Source organism: Chiloscyllium punctatum, chromosome 28, assembly GCF_047496795.1.
Source record: "Chiloscyllium punctatum isolate Juve2018m chromosome 28, sChiPun1.3, whole genome shotgun sequence".
Taxonomy (NCBI): Eukaryota; Metazoa; Chordata; class Chondrichthyes; order Orectolobiformes; family Hemiscylliidae; genus Chiloscyllium; species Chiloscyllium punctatum.
This window is the reverse complement of record NC_092766.1, coordinates 63,599,745-63,614,397: the sequence shown is the minus strand read 5'-3', so window position 1 is coordinate 63,614,397 and position 14,653 is coordinate 63,599,745.

Below are 14,653 nucleotides of genomic sequence, written 5' to 3'. Positions count from 1 at the left end.
AGAGAGGAGAGAGGAGGACAGAGAGAGAGAGCGGGACAGAGGGAGAGCAGGACAGAGAGAGAGAGGGGCAGATGAAGTTGGGGGCAGAGTGAGGGGGGCAGAGAGAGATGGGGCAGAGAGAGAGGGGAAAAGAGAGAGGGCAGAGAGAGGGCGACAGAGAGCAGGGCACAGAGATGGGGAGATAGAGGGGGTGTCAGAGAGAGAAGGGGACAGAGAGATTGGAGGACAGAGAGAGGGAGGCAGAGAGACAGAAGGACAGACGGGGGGGGACAGAGACAGCGGGGGACAGAGAGAGAGAGGGACAGAGAGAGAAGCGGGCAGAGAGTGAGGAGGACAGAGAGAGAGGGGAGACAGAGAGAGAGGGTAAGAGAGAGAGATGGGGCAGACAGAGGAGGACAGAGTGAGGGGGCAGAGAGAGAGGTGGGCAGAGAGAGGGCGACAGAGAGAGGGGCACAGAGAGTGGGAGAGATAGAGGGGGTCAGAGAGAGGGGAAAGAGAGACAGGGACAGAGAGAGCGGGATATATGAGGGGGACAGAGAGAGGGGGACAGAGTGGGGGAGAGAGAGGGAGTCAGAGAGAGAGGGACAGAGAGGGGGACAGAGAGAGAGGGACAGAGAGAGAGGGATAGAGAGGGGGACAGAGAGAGGGGGACTGAGAGAGGGGAGAGAGATGGGGAAAGTGAGAGGGTGTCAGAGAGGGGCGGCAGAGAGAAAGGGGGTCACTAGGGAGAGGGGGGACAGAGAGAGAGGGGTACAGAGAGAGGGGGGACAGAGAGAGGGGAGAGAGAGGGGGGTGACAGAGAGAGAGGGGGACAGAGAGTGAGGAGGACAGAGAGAGAAGGGGACAGAGAGAGAGGGTAAGAGAGAGAGATGGGGCAGACAGAGGAGGACCAGAGTGAGGGGGGCAGAGAGAGAAGGAGACAGAGAGAGAGGGGGACTGAGAGAGGGGGGGGACAGAGAGAGAGAGGGGGACAGAGGGGCGGACAGTGGGGGGTCAGAGAGTGGGGAGAGAGAGAGAGGGGGACAGAGAGAGGGGGGACAGAGAGAGAGAGGAGGACAGAGAGAGAGGGGGACTGAGAGAGAGGGGGACAGAGAGAGAGGGGGACAGAGGGGCGGACAGTGGGGGGGTCAGAGAGTGGGGGAGAGAGAGAGAGGGGGACAGAGAGAGGGGACAGAGAGAGAGAGGAGGACAGAGAGAGAGCGGGACAGAGAGAGAGCGGGACAGAGGGAGAGCAGGACAGAGAGAGAGGGGCAAATGAAGATGGGGGCAGAGTGAAGTGGGCAGAGAGAGAGGGGAAAAGAGAGGGGGCAGAGAGAGGGCGACAGAGAGCCGGGCACAGAGATGGGGAGATAGAGGGGGGTCAGAGAGAGAAGGGGAAAGAGAGATTGGAGGGACAGAGAGAGGGGGCAGAGAGAGAGAAGGACAGACGGGGGGGGGGGGGGGGGGGGAACAGAGACAGCGGGTGACAGAGAGAGGCGGGCAGAGAGATGGCGTTAGAGAGAAAGAGACAGAGAGAGAAGGGGGCAGAGAGTGAGGAGGACAGAGAGAGAGGGGGGAAAGAGAGAGAGGGTAAGAGAGAGAGATGGGGCAGGGACAGAGGGAGGACAGAGTGACAGGGGCAGAGAGAGAAGGAGACAGAGAGAGAGGGGGACTGAGAGAGAGGGGGACAGAGAGAGAGAGGGGGACAGAAGGGGCGGACAGTGGGGGGTCAGAGAGTGGGGAGAGAGAGAGAGGGGGGACAGAGAGAGGGGGACAGAGAGAGAGAGGAGGACAGAGAGAGAGGGGGACTGAGAGAGAGGGGGACAGAGAGAGAGGGGGACAGAGGGGCGGACAGTGGGGGGGGTCAGAGAGTGGGGAGAGAGAGAGAGGGGGACAGAGAGAGGGGGACAGAGAGAGAGAGGAGGACAGAGAGAGAGCGGGACAGAGAGAGAGCGGGACAGAGGGAGAGCAGGACAGAGAGAGAGGAGGGGCAAATGAAGATGGGGGCAGAGTGAGGGGGGGCAGAGAGAGAGGGGAAAAGAGAGGGGGGCAGAGAGAGGCGACAGAGAGCCGGGCACAGAGATGGGGAGATAGAGGGGGTCAGGGAGAGAAGGGGACAGAGAGATTGGAGGACAGAGAGAGGGGGCAGAGAGAGAGAAAGGACAGACGGCGGGGGGGGGGGGGGGAACAGAGACAGCGGGGGACAGAGAGAGGCGGGCAGAGAGATGGCGTTAGAGAGAAAGAGACAGAGAGAGAAGGGGGCAGAGAGTGAGGAGGACAGAGAGAGAGGGGGAAAGGAGAGAGAGGGTAAGAGAGAGAGATGGGGCAGACAGAGGAGGACAGAGTGACAGGGGCAGAGAGAGAGAGGTGGGCAGACAGAGGGCGGGCAGAGAGAGGAGCACAGAGAGTGGGGGAGATAGAGGGGGGTCAGAGAGATCGGGAAAGAGAGAGAGGGACAGAGAGAGGCGGATATAGAGGGGGACAGAGAGAGGGGGGACAGAGAGAGGGGGACAGAGTGGGGGAGAGAGAGGGAGTCAGAGAGGTGTGGGACAGAGAGAGGGGGATAGAGAGGGGGACAGAAGAGACGGGGACAGAGAGAGGGGGAGAGAGAGGGGGACAGAGTGGGGGGAGAGAGAGGGAGTCAGAGAGAGGGGACAGAGAGAAAGGGGTCACTAGGAGAGGGGGACAGAGAGAGAGGGTACAGAGAGAGGGGGGGACAGAGAGAGATGGACAGATAGAGGGGACAGAGTGGGGGGAGGGAGAGGGAGTCAGAGAGAGGGGGACAGAGAGAGAGGGGGACAGAGAGAGGGGGACAGAGAGAGATGGGGCAGACAGAGTGGGACAAATAGAGGGGGGCAGAGAGAGAGGGGGCAGAGTGAAGGCGACAGAGTGGCACAGAGAGTGGGGGAAATAGAGGGGGTCAGAGAGAGGGGGACAGAGTGAGGGGGACAGAGAGAGGGAGTCAGAGAGAGGGGGACAGAGAAGGGGGCATGGAGAGACGGAGTAGAGAGAGCGTGACCGAGAGTGGGGGGCAGAGAGCGGGGGAGAGATAGAGGGGAAAGAGAGAGGGGGAGAGAGAGGCGGATTGGAGAGAGAGGGGTTTCGACAGATGCGGGTGGGAGAGAGAGGGGGACAGAGATGGGGGAACAGAGAGAGAGGGGCTGAGAAAAAGTGGGACAGAGAGAGGGGGGACAGAGAGAGAGGGGGACAAAGAGGGGGAATAGAGAGGTGGGTCAAAGGTAGGGGGGCAAGAGAGGGGGGCAGAGAGAGAGGGGACAGAGAGAGAGGAGGATAGAGAGAGGGGGACAGAGTGTGGGGGAGAGAGAGGGGTCAGACAGAGAGTGGGACAGAGAGAGAGGGACAGAGAGAAGCGGGCAGAGAGAGAATGTGACAGAGAGAGAGGGGGAACAGAGAGAGAGGGCAACAGAGAGGGGGGACAGATTGAGGGGGCAGCGAGAGTGGGGGATAGAGAGAGGGGCACAGAGAGTAGGGGAAATAGAGGGGGTCAGAGAGAGGGGGATAGAGAGACAGGGAAGGGAGAGGGTACAGAGAGGACGGCGACTGAGAGATAGCGACAGAGAGGGTGGACAGATAGAGGCGGGACAGAGAGGCGGGACAGAGAGGGGGGACAGAGAGAGGAGAGCAGAGAGAGGGTGACAGAGAGAGAGGACAGAGAGTGGGGAGAAAGAGGGGGTGAGAGAGAGGGGAACAGAGAAAGGGGGACAGAGAGACAGGGGGACAGAGAGAGATGGAACAGAGATAGGAGGGATAGAGAGAGGGACTAGAGCGGGAGAGAGAGCGGGGGCAGAAAGAGGCCATCAGAGAGAGAGGGAAGGGGGCACAGAGAGAGGGGGCAGAGGGAGTGGGGACAGAGAAAGGGGGACAGAGTGGAGGAGAGAGAGGGGACAGAGAGGGGGACAGAGAGAGGGGGACAGAGAAAAGGGGGCAGAGAGAGAATGTGACAGAGAGAGAGGGGAACAGAGAGAGAGGGCAACAGAGGAAGGGGGGGACAGATTGAGGGGGGCAGCGAGAGTGGGGGATAGAGAGAGGGGGCACAGAGAGTGGGGGAGATAGAGGGGGTCAGAGAGAGGGGGACAGAGAGGGGGGCAGAGAGAGGGGGACAGAGTGAGAAGGGGGCAGAGAGTGAGAGGGACAGAGAGAGGAGGACACAGAGAGAGGGACACAGTGAGAGATGGGGAAAGAGAGAGATGGGGCAGCCAGAGTTGGACAGAGTGTGGGGGGGCAGAAAAAGAGGGGGGCAGAGTGAGGGTGACAGAGAGAGGGGGACAAAAAGTGGGGGAGATAGAAGGGGGCAGATAGAGGGGACAGAGAGAGTGGTACAGAGAGAGAGGGTACAGAGAGAGGGAGACAGATTGGGGGTGAGAGAGGGAGTCAGGGAGAGCGGGACAGAGCGAGGGGGAAAGAGAGAGGGGGACAGAGCGGGGGAGAGATAGGGTGTCAGAGTGAGGTGGACAGAGAGGCGGACAGAGAGAGGGGGACAGAGAGAGAGGGGGGGACAGTGAGAGAGGGGGACAGTGAGAGATGGGGGCAGACAGAGTGGGACAAATAGCGGGGGCAGAGAGAGAGGGGGGGCAGAGTGAAGGCGACAGAGAGAGTGGCACAGAGAGTGGGGGAATTGAGGGGTCAGAGAGAGGGGGAAAACAGAGGGGGACAGAGAGAGGTGGTCAGAGTGGGGGAGAGAGAGGTAGTCAGAGAGAGGGGGACAGAGAGGGGGGACAGAGAGAGGGTTGACAGAGTGGAGGAGAGAGAGGGGACAGAGTGGGGGAGAGAGAGGGAGTCAGAGAGAGGGGGGACAGAGAGAGGGGGACAGAGTGGAGGAGAGAGAGGGGACAGAGTGGGGGAGAAGAGAGGGAGTCAGAGAGAGGCTTACAGAGAGAGGGGGACAGAGAGAGAGGATGTCAGAGAGAGGGGGGGAGAGAGAGATGGTGAGAGAGAAAGGCTGACAGAGAGTGAGGGGAACAGAGAGAGAGGGGGGACAGAGCGAGAGGGGGACAGAGCGGGGTGGACAGAGACAGGAGTGACAGAGTGTGGGGGAGAGAGAGGGGCACAGAGAGAGAGGCGGTGTCAGAGAGAGAGGGGGGCAGAGAGAGGAGGACAGAGAGAGGGGGGAAGAGAGAGGGCGGCACAGAGTGTGGGGAAGATAGAGGGGGTCAGAGAGAGGGAGACAGAGAGAGAGTGATATAGAGGGTGACAGAGAGAGGGGTACAGAGGGGGGAGAGGGAGGGGGTCAGAGAGAGGGGGTCCAGAGAAGGGGGCAGTGACAGACAGAGCAGAAAGAGGGTGACAGAGAGTGGGGGGCAGAGAGCGGGGGAGAGATAGAGGGGAAAGAGAGAGGGGGAGAGAGAGAGAGGCGGATTGGAGAGAGAGGGGTTTCGAGAGAGGGGGTGGAGAGAGAGGGGGACAGAGATAGGGGGAACAGAGAGAGAGGGGCTGATAGAAAGGGGGACAGAGAGAGGGGGACAGAGAGAGAGGGGGACAAAGAGGGGGGATAGAGAGGTGGTCAAAGGTCGGGGGCAGAGAGAGAGAGGGGGCAGTGAGAGAGGGGACAGAGAGAGGGGGGATAGAGAGAGGGGGGACAGAGTGTGGGGGAGAGAGAGGGGTCAGACAGAGAGTGGGACAGGGAGATGGGGGACAGGGAGAGAGGGGGGCAGAGAGAGAGAAGGTGACAGAGAGAGGGGGGACAGAGAGAGAGGCACAGAGAGTGGGTCAGATAGAGGGGTTCAGAGAGAGGCGGTCTAAGAGAGGGGGACAGAGTGGGGGAGAGAGAGGGAGTCAGAGAGAGGGGGACAGAGAGGGGGACAGAGAGAGAGGGATAGAGAGAGAAGGGGGTAGAGAGTGAGGGGGACAGAGAAGGGGGACAGAGAGAGAGGGGGACAGTGAGAGAGGAGGCAAGAGAGATGGGGGGCAGACAGAGTGGGACAGATTGAGAGGGGCAGAGAGAGAGGGGGCAGAGTGAGTGCGAAAGAGAGAGGGGCACAGAGATTGGGGGAGATTGAGGGGGTCAGAGAGAGGTGGACAGAGAGAGGGGGACAGAGGGATGAGGACAGAGAAAGGGTGACAGACAGTGAGTGGGGTAGTGAGAGAGGGTGGGCAGAGAGAGAGGGGCACAGAGAGAGAGGGTGACAGAGACAGAGGGGGACAGAGAGATTGGCGACCGAGAAAGGGTGACAGAGAGTGAGCGGGACAGAGACAGAGGGGTGCAGAGAGAGAGGGGGCAGAGAGAGTGGAGGACAGAAAGAGAGGGGGACAGAGAGAGGGGGGACAGTGTGTGAGTAGGACAGAGAAAGAAAGGGGACAGAGAGATGGCGACAGAGAAAGGGTGACAGAGAGTGAGCGGGACAGAGAGAGCGGGAGGCAGAAAGAGAGAGGGCAGAGAGAGAGGGGGCAGAAGGAGGCGTCAGAGAGAGGGGGACAGAGAGAAGGGGTCAGAGAGTGAGGGGGACAGAGAGAGAGAGAGGGGGCTAGAGTGAGAAGGGAAGAGAGAGATGGGGGCAGATAGATGGGGGACAGAGTGAGGGGGCAGAGAGAGAGGGGCCGAGAGAGGGCGACAGAGAGAGGGGCACTGAGATTGGGGGAGATAGAGGGGGTCAGAGAGATGGGGAAAGAGAGAGAGGGACAAGAGAGGGGGGGAGGGAGGGGGGTGGGGGGGATATAGAGGGGGACAGAGAGAGTGGGACAGATAGAGGGAGTCAGAGAGAGTAGGACAGAGAGGGGGAAAGAGAGAGGTGGACAGCGAGAGGCGGACAGACAGAGAGGGGGTCAGAGGAAGAGAGAGGGGGATAGAGAGATGGCGACAGAGAAAGGGTGACAGAGTGAGCGGGACAGATAGAGAGGGGGGCAGAGAGAGCGGGGCAGAGAGAGAGGGGGACTGAGAAAGAGAGGGACAGAGAGAGAGGGGGACAGAGAGAGAGGGGGATAGAGAGAGGGTGGAACAGAGAGGGGGGACAGAGTGTGTGGGAGAGAGAGGGGGACAGAGAGAGAGGGGGACAGAGAGAGGGGGGCTGAGAGAGGGGGACAGAGAGAGAGGGGAGCAGAGAGAGGGGGGGGGCAGAGAGAGAGGGGACAGAGAGAGAGGGGGACAGAATGAAGGGCGCTGAGAGAGTGGGACAGAGAGAGAGGGGGGCAGAGAGACGGGGACAGAGAGGGGGGGCAGAGAGAGAGGGGGGCAGAGAGAGGGCGACAGAGAGTGGGGCACTGAGAATGGGGGAAATAGAGGGGGTCAGAGAGGGGGTAAACAGAGAGGGGGACAGTGAGAGGAGGATATAGAGGGGGACAGCGAGAGCGAGACAGCGAGAGGGAGTCAGAGAGAGGGGGGACAGAGAGAGGTGGACAGCGAGAGGCGGACAGAGAGAGGGGGGTCAAAGAGAGAGAGGGGGACAGAGAGTGAGCGGGGACAGAGAGAGAGGGGGAGAGAGAGAGAGGGGGACAGAGAGAGGGGGAGGCGAGAGAGGGGAGACAAAGTTTGTTGGATCGTGAGGGGGACAGAGAGAGGGGGGTCAGAGAGAGAGGGGGACAGATAGTGGGGGACAGAGAGAGGGGACAGAGAAAGGGGGGACAGAGTGGGGGAGAGAGAGGGAGTCAGAGAGAGGGGGACAGAGTGGGGGACAGAGAGAGGGGGACAGAGAGAGAAGGGGGCAGAGAGTGAGGGGGACAGAGAGAGGAGGAAAGAGAGCGATGTGGGCGGACAGTGGGGGACAGACTGAGGGGGGCAGAGAGAGAGGGGGGCAGATTGAGGGCGACAGAGAGAGGGGCACAAAGAGTGGGGGAGATAGGGTGGTCAGAGAGAGGCGGACAGAGAGAGATGGACAGAGAGAGGGGGACAGAGTGCGGGAGAGAGACGGAGTCAGAGAGAGAGGGACAGGGAGGGGGACCGAGCGAGGAGGACAGAGAGAGAGAGAGGGCGACAGAGAGAGAGAGGGTCAGAGAGAGAGGGAGACAGATAGATGGCGACAGAGAAAGGGTGACAGGGAGTGAGCGGGACAGCGAGAGGGGGGGACAGAGAGAGAGGGGCCAGAGAGAGAGTGGGACAGAGAGAGAGGGACAGAGAGAGAGGGGGACAGAGAAGGGGCAGACATTGGGGTGGCAGAGACGGGGTGACAGAGAGAGAGAGAGCGGGGACAGAGAGAGAGGGGGCAGAAAGAGGTGTCAGATAGAGGGGGTCAGAGAGAGGGGGACAGAGAGTGAGGGAGAGAGAAATCGGGCAGACAGAGGGGCACAGAGTGAGGGTGGCAGAGGAGTGAGGGGGCAGAGAGAGAGAGGGGGCTAGAGTGAGAAGGGAAGAGAGAGATGGGGGCAGATAGATGGGGACAGAGTGAGGGGCAGAGAGAGAGGGGGGCAGAGAGAGGGCGACAGAGAGTGGGGCACTGAGAATGGGGGAAATAGAGGGGGTCAGAGAGGGGTAAACAGAGAGGGGGACAGTGAGAGGAGGATATAGAGGGGGGACAGCGAGAGCGAGACAGCGAGAGGGAGTCAGAGAGAGGGGGACAGAGAGAGGTGGACAGCGAGAGGCGGACAGAGAGAGGGGGGTCAAAGAGAGAGAGGGGGACAGAGAGTAAGCGGGACAGAGAGTGAGGGGGACAGAGAGAGGAGGAAAGAGAGCGATGTGGGCGGACAGTGGGGGACAGACTGAGGGGGGCAGAGAGAGAGGGGGGCAGATTGAGGGCGACAGAGAGAGGGGCCACAAAGAGTGGGGGAGATAGGGTGGTCAGAGAGAGGCGGACAGAGAGAGAGGGACAGAGAGAGGGGGACAGAGTGCGGGAGAGAGACGGAGTCAGAGAGAGAGGGACAGGGAGGGGGACCGAGCGAGGAGGACAGAGAGAGAGAGGGCGACAGAGAGAGAGAGGGTCGAGAGAGAGAGGGAGACAGATAGATGGCGACAGAGAAAGGGTGACAGGGAGGTGAGCGGACAGCGAGAGGGGGGGACAGAGAGAGGGGCCAGAGAGAGGGGGGAAGAGAGAGGGGGGCACAGAGAGTGGGGCACAGAGAGTGGGGAGATAGAGGGGGTCAGAGAGAGTGGGTCAGAGAGGGGGCAGAGAGAGACGGAGCAGACAGAGGGTGACAGAGAGTGGGGGGCAGAGAGAGATGTGGGTGGGAGAGAGAGGGGGACAGAGATAGGGGGAACAGGAGAGAGATGATGAGAGAGAGGGACAGAGAGAGAGGGGGCAGAAAGAGGCGTCAGATAGAGGGGGGTCAGAGAGAGGGGGACAGAGAGTGAGGGAGAGAGAAATCGGGCAGACAGAGGGGCACAGAGGGAGGGTGGCAGAGAGTGAGGGGGCAGAGAGAGGGCGAGAGACAGGGGCACAGAGAGTAGGGGAGATAGAGGGGGTCAGAGAGAGGGGGAAAGAGAGAGGGGGTCCAGAGAGAGAGGGATATAGAGGGCGACAGAGACAGGGGGACAGAGAGAGGGTGATAGAGAGAGGGGGACAGAGTGGGGGATAGAGAGGGAGTCAGAGAGAGGGAGACAGAGAGAGAGGGACAGAGAGAGGGAGACAGAGAGAGAAAAGGGCAGAGAGTGAGGGGGACAGAGAGAGATGGACAGAGAGAGAGGGGGAACAGAGAGAGGGGGGACAGAGATAGAGGGAGAGAGAAATCGGGCAGACAGAGGGGCACAGAAGTGAGGGTGGCAGAGTGAGGGGGCAGAGAGAGGGCGAGAGAGAGGGGCACAGAGAGTAGGGGAGATAGAGGGGGTCAGAGAGAGGGGGAAAGAGAGAGGGGGTCAGAGAGAGGGGGATATAGAGGGTGACAGTGACAGGGGGGACAGAGAGAGGGTAATAGACAGAGGGGGACAGAGTGGGGGACAGAGAGGGAGTCAGAGAGAGGGAGACAGAGAGAGAGGGACGACAGAGGGGGACAGAGAGAGAAAAGGGCAGAGAGTGAGGCGGACAGAGAGAGAGGGGCAGAGAGAGAGGAGGACTGAGAGAGAGGGGGACAGAAAGATGGCGACAGAGAAAGGGTGACATAGAGTGAGCGGGACAGAGAGTGTGGGGGAGAGAGAGAGAGGGGGAACAGAGAGGGGGGGACATAGAGAGGGTGGGACAGAGAGAGGGGGGACAGAGTGTGCGGGAGAGAGAGGGGGACAGTGAGAGAGGGGAACAGAGTGGGGGCAGAGAGCGAGGGGGCGGAGAGAGAGGGGGACAGAGAGAGAGGGGGTCAGAGAGAGAGGGGGGGACAGAGAGAAGGCGACAGAGAAAGGGTGACAGAGAGTGAGCGGGACAGAAAGAGAGGGGGACAGGGAGAGGGGGTCACAGAGAGAAACGGGCAGAGAGTGAGGGGGACTGAGAGAGGTGGACACAGAGAGAGAGGGGGACAGTGAGAGAGGGAGACAGAGAGAGATGGGGCAGACAGGGGGGGACAGACTGAGGGGGGCAGAGAGGTGAGTGGGCAGAATGAGGGCAAAAGAGAGAGGGGCACGGAGAGTGGGGGAGAATGAGGGGGTCAGAGAGAGGGGGACAGAGAGAGAGGGACAGAGAGGGGGCAGAGAGAGGCAGGACAGAGAGTGGGGGGCAGAGAGAGGGCGACTGAGAGGGGACAGAGAGAGAGGGGGACCAGAAGAGAGAGAGGGGAGAGAGAGAGGGGGACAGAGATATGGGGGGACAGAGTGAGGGGAACAGAGAGAGGCGGACAGAGAGAGAGGGGGAAAAAGAGAGAGGGGGGACAGAGAGAGAGGGGGGAAAGAGAGAGGGGGACAGAGAGAGAGGGAACAGAGAGAGAGGCGGGTGGCAGGGAGGGGGGCAGAGAGAGGTCGACAGAGAGGGGCATAGAGAGTGGGTGAGATGGAGAGGTCAGAGAGAGGGGGACAGAGAGCAGGGCACAGAGAGGGGGAGATTGAAGGGGTCAGAGAGAGAAGGGGACAGAGATATGGGGGGGACAGAGAGAGAGGGGGGGCAGAGAGAGAGAGGTACAGAGAGAGGGGGCAGAGAGAGGGGGAGACAGAGAGACGGAGGACAGAGAGGTGGGCAGAGAGGGGGAGACAGGGAGGGGTGGCGGGACAGAGAGAGGGGGACGAGGGGGCGACAGAGAGGGAGCACAGAGAGAGGCGGGTGGGAGAGAGTGGGGATCAGAGAGAGGGCGACAGAGAGAGGGCGACAGAGTGAGGGGGAGATAGAGGGGGTCAGAGAGAGGGGGGGGTCAGAGAGAGGGGGGACAGAGAGAGAGGGGGACAGAGAGGGGGCTGACAGTGGGGGGTTCAGAGACGGGGTGACATAGAGAGAGCGGGACATAGAGAGAGTGGGGCAGAAGAGGCGTCAGATAGAGGGGTCAGAGAGAGAGGGGACAGAGAGAGATGGGGACAGAGTTAGAGGGAGAGAGAGATCGGGCAGACAGAGGGGCAAAGAGTGAGGGTGGCAGAGAGTGAGGGGTAGGGAGAGGGCGACAGAGAGAGGGGCACAGAGAGTAGGGGAGATAGAGGGGGTCAGATAGAGGGGGTCAGAGAGGGGGCAGAGAGAGACGGAGCAGACAGGGGGTGACAGAGAGTGGGGGGCAGAGAGAGATGGGTGGGAGAGAGAGGGGGTTCGAGACAGGCGGGTGGGAGAGAGAGGGGGACAGAAATAGGGGGAACAGCGAGAGAGGGATGAGAGAGAGGGACAGAGAGAGAGGGGGACAGAGTGAGGGGGATAGAGAGAGGGAGGGACAGAGAGAGGAGGACAGAGAGAGAGGGGGGACAAAGAGAGAGGGGGACAGAGAGAGAGGGGGAAATGAGGGGGACAGAGAGAGGGGGACAGAGAGAGGGGGACAGCGAGAGGAGGAGATAGAGGGGGGACAGAGAGAGAGGGGGACAGAGAGAGAGGGGGACAGAGAGGGGGCAGACATTGGGGTGGCAGAGACGGGGTGACAGAGAGAGAGCGGGACAGAGAGAGAGGGGGCAGAAAGAGGCGTCAGATAGAGGGGGTCAGAGAGAGGGGGACAGAGAGGGAGGCGGGCAGAGAGAAAGGGGGCAGAAAGAGGCGTCAGATAGATGGGGACAGACAGAAAGGGGGACAGAGATAGAGGGAGAGAGAAATCGGGCAGACAGAGGGGCACAGAGTGAGGGTGGCAGAGAGTGAGGTGGACAGAGAGAGAGGGGGGGGCCAGAGAGAGAGGGGAAGAGAGAGATGGGGGCAGACAGAGGTGGGACAGAGTGAGAGGTGCAGAGAGAGAGAGGGGGAAAGAGAGAGGGCCGACGGAGAGAGGGGCACTGAGAGTGGGGGAGATAGAGGGGGTCAGAGAGAGCGGGAAGGAGAGAGGGTGGGACAGAGAGAGGGGGGACAGAGTGTAGCGAGAGACGGTCACAGAGAGAGAGGGGGGCAGTGAGAGAGGGAGACAGAGAGAGATGGGGCAGACAGAGGGGGACAGACTGAGGGGGGCAGAGAGAGAGTGGGCAGAGTGAGGGCAAAAGAGAGAGGGGCACGAGGAGTGGGGGGAGAATGAGGGGGTCAGAGAGAGGGGGACAGAGAGAGAGGGACAGAGAGGGGGCAGAGAGAGGCAGGACAGAGAGTGGGGGGCAGAGAGAGGGCGACTGAGAGGGGGACAGAGAGAGAGGGGACAGAGAGAGAGAGGGGGAGAGAGAGAGGGGGACAGAGATATGGGGGGACAGAGTGAGGGGAACAGAGAGAGGCGGACAGAGAGAGAGGGGGACAAAGAGAGAGGGGGACAGAGAGAGGGGGGGAAAGAGAGAGGGGGACAGAGAGAGAGGGAACAGAGAGAGAGGCGGGTGGCAGGGAGGGGGGCAGAGAGAGGTCGACAGAGAGGGGCATAGAGAGTGGGTGAGATGGAAGAGGTCAGAGAGAGGGGGACAGAGAGAGGGCGACAGAGAGCAGGGCACAGAGAGGGGGAGATTGAAGGGGTCAGAGAGAGAAGGGGACAGAGGATATGGGGGGACAGAGAGAGGGGGCAGAGAGAGAGAGAGGTACAGAGAGAGGGGGGCAGAGAGAGGGGGAGACAGAGGGACGGGGGACAGAGAGGTGGGCAGAGAGGGGGAGACAGGGAGGGGTGGCGGGACAGAGAGAGGGGGACGAGGGGGCGACAGAGAGGGAGCACAGAGAGAGGGCGGGTGGGAGAGAGTGGGGATCAGAGAGAGGGCGACAGAGAGAGGGCGACAGAGTGAGGGGGAGATAGAGGGGGTCAGAGAGAGGGGGGGTCAGAGAGAGGGGGGACAGAGAGAGAGGGGGACAGAGAGGGGGCTGACAGTGGGGGGTTCAGAGACGGGGTGACATAGAGAGAGCGGGACATAGAGAGAGTGGGCAGAAAGAGGCGTCAGATAGAGGGGGTCAGAGAGAGAGGGGGGACAGAGAGAGATGGGGACAGAGTTAGAGGGAGAGAGAGATCGGGCAGACAGAGGGGCAAAGAGTGAGGGTGGCAGAGAGTGAGGGGGTAGGGAGAGGGCGACAGAGAGAGGTGAACAGAGAGTAGGGAGACAGAGGGGGTCAGATAGAGGGGGTCAGAGAGAGGACGGAGCAGGACAGAGGGTGACAGAGAGTGGGGGGCAGAGAGAGATGGGTGGGAGAGAGAGGGGTTCGAGACAGGCGGGTGGGAGAGAGAGGGGGACAGAGATAGGGGGAACAGAGAGAGAGGGATGAGAGAGAGGGACAGAGAGAGAGGGGGACAGAGTGAGGGGGATAGAGAGAGGGAGGGACAGAGAGAGGAGGACAGAGAGAGAGGGGGACAAAGAGAGAGGGGGGACAGAGAGAGAGGGGGAAAAAGAGGGGGGACAGAGAGAGGGGGGACAGAGAGAAGGGGACAGCGAGAGGAGGAGATAGAGGGGGACAGAGAGAGGAGGGGGACAGAGAGAGAGGGGGACAGAGAGGGGGCAGACATTGGGTGGCAGAGACGGGGTGACAGAGAGAGAGCGGGACAGAGAGAGAGGGGGCAGAAAGAGGCGTCAGATAGAGGGGGTCAGAGAGAGGGGGACAGAGAGGGAGGCGGGCAGAGAGAAAGGGGGAAGAAAGAGGCGTCAGATAGAGGGGGACAGGACAGAAAGGGGGGACAGAGATAGAGGGAGAGAGAAATCGGGCAGACAGAGGGGCACAGAGTGAGGGTGGCAGAGAGTGAGGTGGACAGAGAGAGAGGGGGGGCCAGAGAGAGAGGGGAAGAGAGAGATGGGGGCAGACAGAGGTGGACAGAGTGAGAGGTGCAGAGAGAGAGAGGGGGAAAGAGAGAGGGCGACGGAGAGAGGGGCACTGAGAGTGGGGGAGATAGAGGGGGTCAGAGAGAGCGGGGAAGGAGAGGAGGGTGGGACAGAGAGAGGGGGGACAGAGTGTAGCGAGAGACGGTCACAGAGAGAGAGGGGGGCAGAGAGAGAGGGGGAAAGAGAGAAGGCGACATGGGAGAGGGGTGCAGTGAGGGGGGGGCACAGAGAGTGGGGGGAGAGAGAGGGGCACAGAGAGTGTGGGGGACAGAAAGAGAGCGGGACAGAGAGAGAGCGGGACAGAGAGAGAGGGGCAGAGAGAGATGGGGGCAGAGAGAGGAGGGCAATGACAGAGGGGCAGAGAGAGAGGGGAAAGAGTGTGGGGGGCAGAGAGAGGGCGACAGAGATCAGGGCACAGAGAGGGGGAGATAGAGGGGTTCAGAGAGAGAGGGCGTCAGAGAGAGTAGGGGAAAGAGAGATGGGGGACAGAGAGAGGGGGCAGAGAGAGAAAGAGGGACAGACAGTGGGCGAGATAGATGGGGTTAGAGAGAG